Raw genomic sequence first — 9,681 nt, forward strand, 5'->3', positions numbered from 1 at the left:
CCCACTAGTGGGCAAAACCCACTTTGCTGGGGTTCTTATTTCTGACCCATTTCAGGATAGAGATGTCAGGGTAGCAACAGCTGCTGTTACTTTCTCAGCTTTTCAGTGTCTGCTGGAACCCATTGACAAGCAATGGTTGTCTCTCAAATAAAGTGTGCCAGGAGGCAGCGTCAGGCACGGGTACTGCAGAGAGGCATTCTCAAGGTTTTAGAAACATGATTGTCGGCGCGGGCTCTGGGGCTTGCGGGGCTCCCTGACCTGGGAGGTGGGGGGGGGGCAGCTCTCCCACAGGGAGCCGGGCACCTGCGGAGATGGGTTTTGAAAAAATCCTTCATGAGGAAGAAAGATCGTAAGTGACATGATGAATTCAGAAGCTCATGAAAAGAGCTAATCCTAACATCTTTAAAACGAGACCTGTCTTCTCACGATGCAGACGTTGCTGAGACGCAGCAGTGCTGTTCAGCTTCCCACGACGTGGCAACCACAGCTGCCCTTCAGGAGGTCCTCTTTCTGCAACAGCTGCGTGGACTCAAAGCCCGGGATGTAGCACTTCAGTTGAGGCGGCATGGATTTTGAAACTCGTATGGCCGGATCCTGCCCCCAAAGACAACCACCCTGGCCCCTGTGTTCGGTCTCTGTGAGGGCTGACCCTGCCTTCCCCTAAACGTATCGGTAGCCCAGAGCTTGCAACCCACAGCATGGCCGCAGCAGGACTTGCAGGAAAAACAGGAGCGATGCTCAGTCCACTGGAAAGAGTTCAAACATTGCTTCAAGACCCCAGGCAGCATGACGAATTTACAAACACTTATCAGGCTTTCATGGCTTTGAAATGCCATGGAATTAGTATTATCGAGACGTGGTACTCTTTTCTGCTACAGATTCAGCAATGTCCTTTTCTCCCCCCTTTTCTCTCTCCCTTTTCTCTCTCTCTTTCTTCCTTTCTCTCTTTCTTTCTTCCTTTCTTTCTTTCTATTCTCTCTTTCTTTCTTTCTTTCTTTTTGCCTGTGAGGTCCCATCCAGAAGCTCATGCCTCCACTGTAGGCATCACGGAAGTGGGTGCTGTGTCCATAGACCTGTCCACAGGCAGTGAAGGCGAGAGAGCCAGAGTCTTTCTAATGTCTGGAATGACGTTCTTGAGAAGCATAACTACGTGGTGGTGGGAGGCTTTGTCCACCCCGGCCTCTGGGTGGGCGCTGTGGCCCCATGTCCAACTGTTGATCCGAGGCTCAAGGATCAGGTGCGTTGTCCAGCAGGGCCACCACTGTCTTGGGAGTTTGAGGTCACCAAAGGCCCGGATCCCCTTCCCTGGGCTCGCCGCTGGGAGCGAGCCAGCTCCAGAGAACTGGACGGCAGGCCTGCTGCAGGGCACTGGAGATGGGAGCAGCTCCCCTCCCGGAGGCTGCAAGTAGTGAAAGGTTCCCAGTGTGTGATCACCTGCAGCTGAGTGTGGGACCAGGCGCACTGGCCTGCTAGGCGGTTTTGGGTGCTGAAGACTGTGATCAGTGCAGTGATTTAAAGCTGGTGGTGGCAGCGGCACCTCAGCCTGAGAAAGGCTACACGAGGCAGGAGCAGAACTTGAAGCCCCAGGCACCAGTGGCCACCACCTTGGACTCTGAATCTAGGCTTCAGCATCTGGTGTAGAGACCCGCTCCTCTTGTGCTGAGTACCAGAGGGGACATTCTTACCAATGAGAGAGCCAAGAAGTGGATTTGGCAACTTTTTCTGGGACAGGTACTTGTGGTGTCATTAATTAGTGTCCCTTAACCAAAAGGAGCTTTTACCCTTTAAATATTGTATAAATTTGTTATATTGGGTAAGGGTCTGAGTTCTTTGACCCAGAAATGTCTTGAAATTAATATTTCCATGGAATTACCATAAACATATTGTAATGAAAGATGGTCTTTGGTATTAGTTCTTAAAAATAATAAAATAATAAAATAATAATAATAATAATAATAAAAAGAGCACCTGCTTACCCCAGTGACTCACAGTGCTCATTTGGTCAATGATTTTTATCCAAAGAGGATGGTTCTATTAGGTACCATGTTCAGAATCTTGTTTTCCCAGTTAATGCTATTAAGACTCACATGCAATCTCAGATTGTTGGGAAATTTCAATCTTTCCCCAGGGTGTTCTAAAAAATCTGGCTAGAACGGGACAGGAAACTGACAAATCTTTTCAGAGGTGCCCATCTCAATGACCATGGGTCCCTTATCTTTTGGGGCATAATTAATGCAATTATGAGTTCTTGTCAAACATGATATGAAAGAAATCAATTAAGTACCATTTATCAACAGAATGGACCTAAGAAGAATGCAGTTTGGCCTCGTTCTTAAGTGGCCAAATACAAGTTAGTGTTCTAAGTCCAGAGTATAGTGAATTATGGGCAAAGCTGGTTTCCTTAAGCAACAATAAATTCAAAATTAAAGGCTTCAGTAGGAAAAAAACCCCCATGATTCTCATACAAACAGATGATGAGCATATGTCAAAGTTTTATTTAATTCTTAAATGAAGGAAGCAGAAGAATGACAAAACCAATTTAGTGAGGATATAAGAAACTAGTATTTATATAATTAGAGGAAATACTGCTAAATACAAAACGTTATTGTGCCAAAGGACAACAAAACTGCAACCTTCAGGGTTATCATCTTTACCAAATACAAAAGTCATCACAACTTATCATTTTCCTGTAAGTGTACCTCTCCTTGCACTAAGTTATAAAACTTCATTACCAAATTAATCACTGATAAGTTACACCCTTGAGAGAGTTAGATGATCTCCAGGTTGCTTAATAAAAATACTCTTAGAATCCTATTTAAAGGCCATACGATCATCTTTTTGCTTTATTTCAAAGTTTTGGGTTATTTTGCTGTGTGGTAGTTTAATGTTGAACAAGTCTCCCGCACCTGCCCCAGGAGGCACGCACAAGCGCTCACAGCAGCTTTGTTTGTGTTAGTAAAACTCAGATGTCCATGAACAGTCCCACGGACCCGTAGATATAATCATGACAATGGGTACTACCCATCAGTTAAAATGAAGAAAGTACATCTCCATGTTCCCAGATGAAACTATATAACAAATACAAGTTGTGGTCGATTGAGTTACAACCTCCGTTTGTGACTTCCTGCTGTTGTGTTACGGACCTTTTCCAAGGCCGTTTGGTGGGCAGAGGGGACTTCCCCATCTCTGGATTTCAGTCTCTGCCATATGACTTGCCTTGGCCATTGGGATGTTGGTGAGCACGACACAGCCAAGGCTAAAAATGTCTGCGTGGTTGGCCTTGCTCCCTTCTGCTCCTGCCTTTTGCCATGTGAACAGCGTGCTTCAGAAAGACACTGGTCCCAGGAGAATGGGGGCCACATGGAGCAGGCTTGGACCCAAGCTGCAAACGAGCTGAACCTGGCTCAGTCAGACCCAGCCAACCCCTAGGGACACAATCAGGAGTAACCGCTAATAGCCATACGCTACTGAATTCTGGGACCGTTAGTCAAACGACACGGTTGAGCAACAGTTAACTAGAACAGCCCCATGGTGCAGAACTACAAATATTTTCAAGAACATGTAAAACTGCTTAATGAATTTTGAGCATACAAACAACTGCAAAAAAAAACTGTTTAAAGAAAAGCAAGTGATCAATAAACAAAATTCAGGATAGTGGTTACTCTTAGGGTGAAGAAAAAGATATAATTGTTTGTGGCACACAGAAGACCTCAGAAATAATGGTAATGTTGCTGAGAGATGGGTATACTGCTATTTACTTTATTAATACTCTGTATACATTTTACATAACCTCTCATTTATAATAGATATTTTATTTAAGTTGAGGAATAACTATATGCAAAATCTTTAAATTATAAGAAAATGTATTAGAGCCTGGGACACAGACCTGGGCTGTCCCCAACATGAATTCTTAAAAAGAGATGTAGAAAATAGAGTTATCAAAAAGGAATTCATGCAAGACTTAGTCAAAATCACTAAATTAAAAAACTTCAAATGGCTGAGAAAGAAAACTCACCAGAAAGTGAGTGCACAAAGCAAGTTAAAAAACTTGGGCAAAAATTTCAGATTAAAAACTTAATGAATCAATCGTGTCTATGAACAAGAGGCAAAAGTAGAAATACAAGAGCTCAGGGAAGAGATATAAGGGCAGAAGCATAAAATAAAACAATTGGTGATGTTTGAGGGCGGTGGGGGATGGTGGGGAGGGGAAGCTCAAATTGTGGAAAATGGTTTCTCTTGGGAGTAGGCAGAGTAGAGAGAGTTCTTCATAAAGAGCTATTTGATGCTCAATATCAAGTGAACATACAATTGCCATATTTTGGAAAATGACAAAAAGTACTTTTTCTACTCTTACCCCATGTTTGAGTCCCCTTGGCACTATCCCTGCAGCAGTGTTTGGGGCTCCAGTGCCCTGTTGTCAGACAACCTTCTAGCACCATCTTCCCTCCAGCCAGTCCTAGCTCTGCAGGCCCAAGACACATGCACATCAGGATTCTCCGAAGTATGCCTGTATTCTTGCTTTCCATTACACACTTGGTTCCCCTGGGCACTGCTGCTCTGCTCCCAAGGTCTGAAGCCCCAGAACGCAGAACCCCCAGCTCCCGTTCTGACTCCAATGCCGTGCCTCCCAGGGTCTGCCCCGTAACCTCAGGGCTCCACCCCTGCTTTATTCTGTGGATCACAGCTAGACATTCAGCGTGGAACAGGATGAGAGGCGACATAGCAGTAATGGAAGAGGCAGTAGGTGAGGTGTGTTTACCATCACCATGGAAACCTCAGCCCTGTGTGTTTACCATCACCATGGAAACCTCAGCCCTGTGTGTTTACCATCACCATGGAAACCTCAGCCCATGGGCACTGGCTGGGGCTCAGGTGGCAGGGTCAGACAGCCTTCCCCAGGTCCCCTGTTCATCTCAGCTCACTGGAACTTTTGGACATTGGGAACCCTAGGAGAGAAGACAGCCCCGTGGAGCCCGTTTCAAAGGTCTACCCCACTTTTAACTCGAAATGTGATCCTCTGAAGACCACTGCTGTGAGCAACCATTTCCTTCTCTTGTAAAATATGGTTTATGTCCTGACTCTGCATGGATCCGTGGGCTGGCAGAATGGAAGTGAGAGGCAGACCAGAGCTGGGAGGAGGAAAGACTGTTGTGGGGATGATTCCCTCTGGAGCAGGCCACTGGAGAACATGCAGCCTGTAGGACATTCTGAGGATGAATTGTGGAGCGAGTGGCCGGGGGATCTGAAGCAGGAGTATTGGGTGTTGGCAAGGTAGTCATGGTTGCCAGCCCCAAGACCAGACAGAGAGTAGTCTGTGCAGGAAGAGATGATTCTCCAGCTTCTAATACTTCTGGATCCTTTCCCCCCACTAGCCTTCAAATCCGACTCTCCTGTCTTGTGCAGTAGTGATGCCCAGGTAACCAGGGAAGAAATGGCTGCTTCAGGAAGATGAACTGCTCTGGGGTTGAGGAAGGTGACAGGTCAGTGCCTCAGCGTGAACCCCTAAAAACCAAGTACAAACCCTCTTCTGGGGAGGTTAATGTCTAACTGGGCCATTGGATGAAACACCATGATGACATCACTGATCAGGAAGGCAGTGTCCACGGGGATTAACGCTATCAGTGAGAGAAATGAATGACATTCATTACCTAGCGGAAAAGACCACGAAGAATGCAAGTACCTGAGGAAAGTTTAGGCAAGTTGAAGGGGGTGGCTGAACGGGTGCCAGTGAGCCCAGAAACACCGATGCCCAAGAGTGCATCTGGAAGCCGCCAGAGTGTGCAGTTCGTCAAAGCAGAGGGTGTGAAACACCACACGGCTGAGGACCTAAGACTGCGCCAGAGTTTCTCGAGGAGTTCTGAGAGCCTATTCGTGGGCCATTTTTTTTCTTTCAGAATTCACCATAAAAAGAAGGTACGGACTGAACACTGATGAGGAGAAGTTCAAATGCAAGAAAGGATTAAAATATGATCAAATTCTAAAGGAAAGTTCAACAAGCAGGGCAGCTTTGGAAACACCACCATAGCTCATCGGAATAAAGAGACTCCAGAAAAGAATGGTCGGGTGGGGGGTGGCGAGCAGCAGCTCTCAGGGCAGGAGAGCCACTGGGGGATAGTTGCTCTGTAAGACCCTGTGAACAATCACTAAATGAGCCACAAAAGACCACGGGAAGGGAACAGAGAAATCAACAAAAGTCATGGTCCAGCAAGAGAAATATATCAAAGACCGAAGCCTGTGATAACACCTCCAGGACGATCTGATTATGAAACACTTCCAGAGAGAGGTCTTCAAACCCAGATTCACTGTGTGGACAAAACACGGGACACTGGTGAGATTTCCCCATCCCAGCGTGCTCCACCTGCAATGACCTCCTCCCCTTTTAATGAGAGAGATGGGCTTAGAATTGAACTTGGCTTTGAAGATGGGCTTCCCGTCATCTCCCGGTGATTATAACTTGGTAATAACAGGAGTGTCCATGAAATACATTCACATCTTTTATGTAATTAAAACAAACCCAAACAAGCACACCAATAACCTCACCTGTAATTCTCACTTGGGAAGTGGATCCACTGGCCACTTCAAAGGGACTCTGACTTGGAGAGTCTGGAGGAATTAAACACGGCCAGCTGTATGGCTGTTGACGAAAATACTTGGCCTTGATCTCATTTGGCCCTCATGGCAGCCAAGCTCTGAGAACTCATCCTGCCCCAGGTGTCTCCCAGCAGCAAAGAGCACAGAGGAGTAACCCTCACCCAGAGCCCCAAAGGCCCCGAAGGCCGCCCTGGGTCTTTGCACAGAGATCAGTAGAGACCGCCCCCCGCCAAGCACATCAGCAGAGTCAGTTCTTAAACCCTCACCCTCCTGGGAGGAGAGCGAAGGCACCATGAGGTTCGTGAAACTTGCCCAAGAGCCAGCACGTGGCCCAGCCGGCCTCTGAACTCGGGCATCTGACTGATGGGCCGTATCCGGTAACTGCTGGCTCTTCCGACTCCCTGCACCTCCCCCAGACTCTCCCTGGGCCTCACTGCTCAGAGGAGAAGGCGGTGGCTGAGGCCTGAACACGCAGGAAATGGACTGAGACTGACCGGCAGGGGCCGTGTCCAGATTCCAGGTTTCTCTCAGAGTCCAGGCCCTTTCCTGGCGGACGTGAGGGCTAAGGCCAAGGTGGCAGCAGAGGGGAGCCCTGCTGTGCAGAAGTTTCCAGGAGACGCAGGCAGGTGCAAAACCACCCCAGGGACAGCCAAGTCCTGTCCTGCCCCAGGTAGAAGGCAGCATCTGGGCTCCATGGCCTCCCTTAGGGAGGGAGCCTGAACCTGAGGCCACAGGATGGGCGCCAGGGTCCTTCTGAGAAGAGGGAGCCAGCCACGCAGCCACCTACAGCTCACTCAGCATCCAGACCGATTCAACACCTGAGAATTGGCAAAGGGAGAGAGTGAGAGGCTGGGGCTTCCATCATCCCTAGCGAGTCTCTGTTGGTTCCATCCATGGCTCTTTCCCTGTGTTCCTCATTTTCTATTCAAAATGGGAGGCTAAGATGGACAGGGCAGGTAGCGGGGAGAGCAGATCTCACTGCCAGCCCTGTGATTCCTCTTCGGCCCAGGCAGAGTGACCGGGGCCACTAGCTCGGGCAGGAGTCACCTGGGTCCAGCCTCTGGGACCCCCCTCCCGACGGTCCCTCTTGTTGTCTGACCACTGGGCACGTGCAGCGCCATCAAGCACCGGCTGGAGCAGAATCAGCAAGAGCAAGCTCAGCTCTGAGGCCTGCTGACCGTTACGCTTGCAATGCCTTCCCTGTTTTCAGACATTGGAAACTTATATAAAATGTTATCACAACCAACAGGATAACAGAAGTTTCACTTTGATCCCTGTCTCTGGTCCCTGAAGGGTCAGGAAAGCAATTGACCATATTCCTGCTTTCCAAACTGCAGGGCCCAAGCCCAGGGGGGCTGGTGGGGAGGCTGTGCCTCCTATGGCAGCCTGGGATGGCAGAAATGGGGGATTTTATGAGGGAAACTCGGCCCCTAGGTGGCAGAGGTGGCCTGCCATCTGCGCCATGGCAGAGCCCAGGTGAGAGCTCACCTGTCCACTGAGGACCCTCAGGGCGGTCGGGGTGCAGGATGCTCCTGACCTGTGGAGCCTGGAGACTCGGTCCTTCAGTCCCATCGCTGCCTCTGAACCTGTCAGCCCGGCCCAGGTGGTGGGGGTGTCTGGCTCTCTCTCTGGCCGTGGCCCCCTCAGCAGACGTGGAGTTGTGCTCCTGTCCTGTCTGTGCAGAGCTGAGAGCTGTTGAGGGGGAGGGTGCTGGCCCCCGTCCTCATCCTGGGGGAGACGTCGGCATGTCAGCCACTCCAGTGGCCTCGTTCTGCTCTTGGGCTGCTGGGAGGAGAGCAGGGCTTTGTCTGAACATGAACGTATCTCTGCGTCTAGCAGCGATGCCCGTGTGGGGTATCTGTGGTTTGTGGGTACATGCTCAGCAAACCCCCTCCTTAGCTGAGTGCCCAGGCGATCCTTCAGATCATCCCAGGGAACTATCTTTGTGGGCCCCTTCAGTTTTGTGGTCCCAAGACTGTGCTGACCTAGCCCACCCTGCCTGGGGCTGGGCTCCCTCCACTCGCCCACTCTTCTCAAAGACATTCCACATGTGATCTCTGCACAGAGGAGCAGGCAATACCCCCGTGTCCAGGGGTGGCTCCCACACCACCACTGACCGACATGCTTCTGCCCTGCTAGCCAGATGCTCTGGGCTTGTTTAATTCCCTCACATCATCCGGTGACGTGTGGGCGGCTTCCTGGGGGCCAGGCCATGCTCTAAGCCCGTTACATTGACTAACACCAGATCCTAGACTCGCTCCCACGCAGAAATGCCATCATTGCTCCCACTTTACAGATGAGGAAATGGACGCACAGAGAAGTGACATAACTAAACTCCCCAGGCCACAGTGTCCTTCACGAGGGAGCCGGAGTTGGAACCCAGCAGTCTGGCCTAGAGCTGACTTTGCAACACCGCTTACCCTTCCCCTCTGTGTGGACCGCTGGGGCCATTTCAAGCTCATTCAGGTCCTGTCTTTACCACAGATCAACTGGGTGGCTGGGGCAAGGGTTGGACAGGGACCTCTAGGACACTGACCTCAGCCCAGATGTCATCTTCATCCCTTTCTTGCATTTTTGGGCCTAATTCTTAACCCAGAGACTCTGAAACCTGGCCTCTCTGCTTCCCTGGAGCTCACGGAGTTGGAGGGAGGCACTTTCCCACCAAAAACCGCAACTGTGTCTGTTTTTCTTTCAATTGAAAGAAAGGATCAATGTGACAGCGTTTTCCATATTGTGTGCCTTTCTCCGGTCACTTAAAACCAAAACTGAACAGGCTACCTGACTGACAGCCAGGAGAGGAGGTTAACCTGTCTGAGGGCCCATCAGCTGTCCCACCAGTCACTTGGGCTCTCAGGGGACAGGCAGTGTCCTCCTGGGCACCACATACTAGCCCTGGTTCCCCAAGGGATCAGCAGGGGTGTGTCCCTTCCCTAGGGCATCCCCTGCAGGAGGATGGGGACTGGCTGCTCAGAAAGGGACTGTCCTGAATGCTCGTGGCCCCCCAAGGGAGGGGCTGTTCCTGGATCTAAATATAAGGGACAGAGGCAGGAAGAGATGACATCACCTGCACAGGGTGGCTTTGGTGTCATG

General features: G+C 49.8%; 1 pseudogene; it reads left to right on the forward strand.

Moving 5' to 3' along the window:
* Window positions 1–352: 352 nt before the first annotated feature.
* Window positions 353–1,409, forward strand: LOC105101520 (mitochondrial nicotinamide adenine dinucleotide transporter SLC25A51-like; annotated as a pseudogene).
* The last annotated feature ends 8,272 nt before the right edge of the window (window positions 1,410–9,681 follow it).

This window comes from Camelus dromedarius, chromosome 18 (genome assembly GCF_036321535.1).
Source record: "Camelus dromedarius isolate mCamDro1 chromosome 18, mCamDro1.pat, whole genome shotgun sequence".
NCBI lineage: Eukaryota > Metazoa > Chordata > Mammalia > Artiodactyla > Camelidae > Camelus > Camelus dromedarius.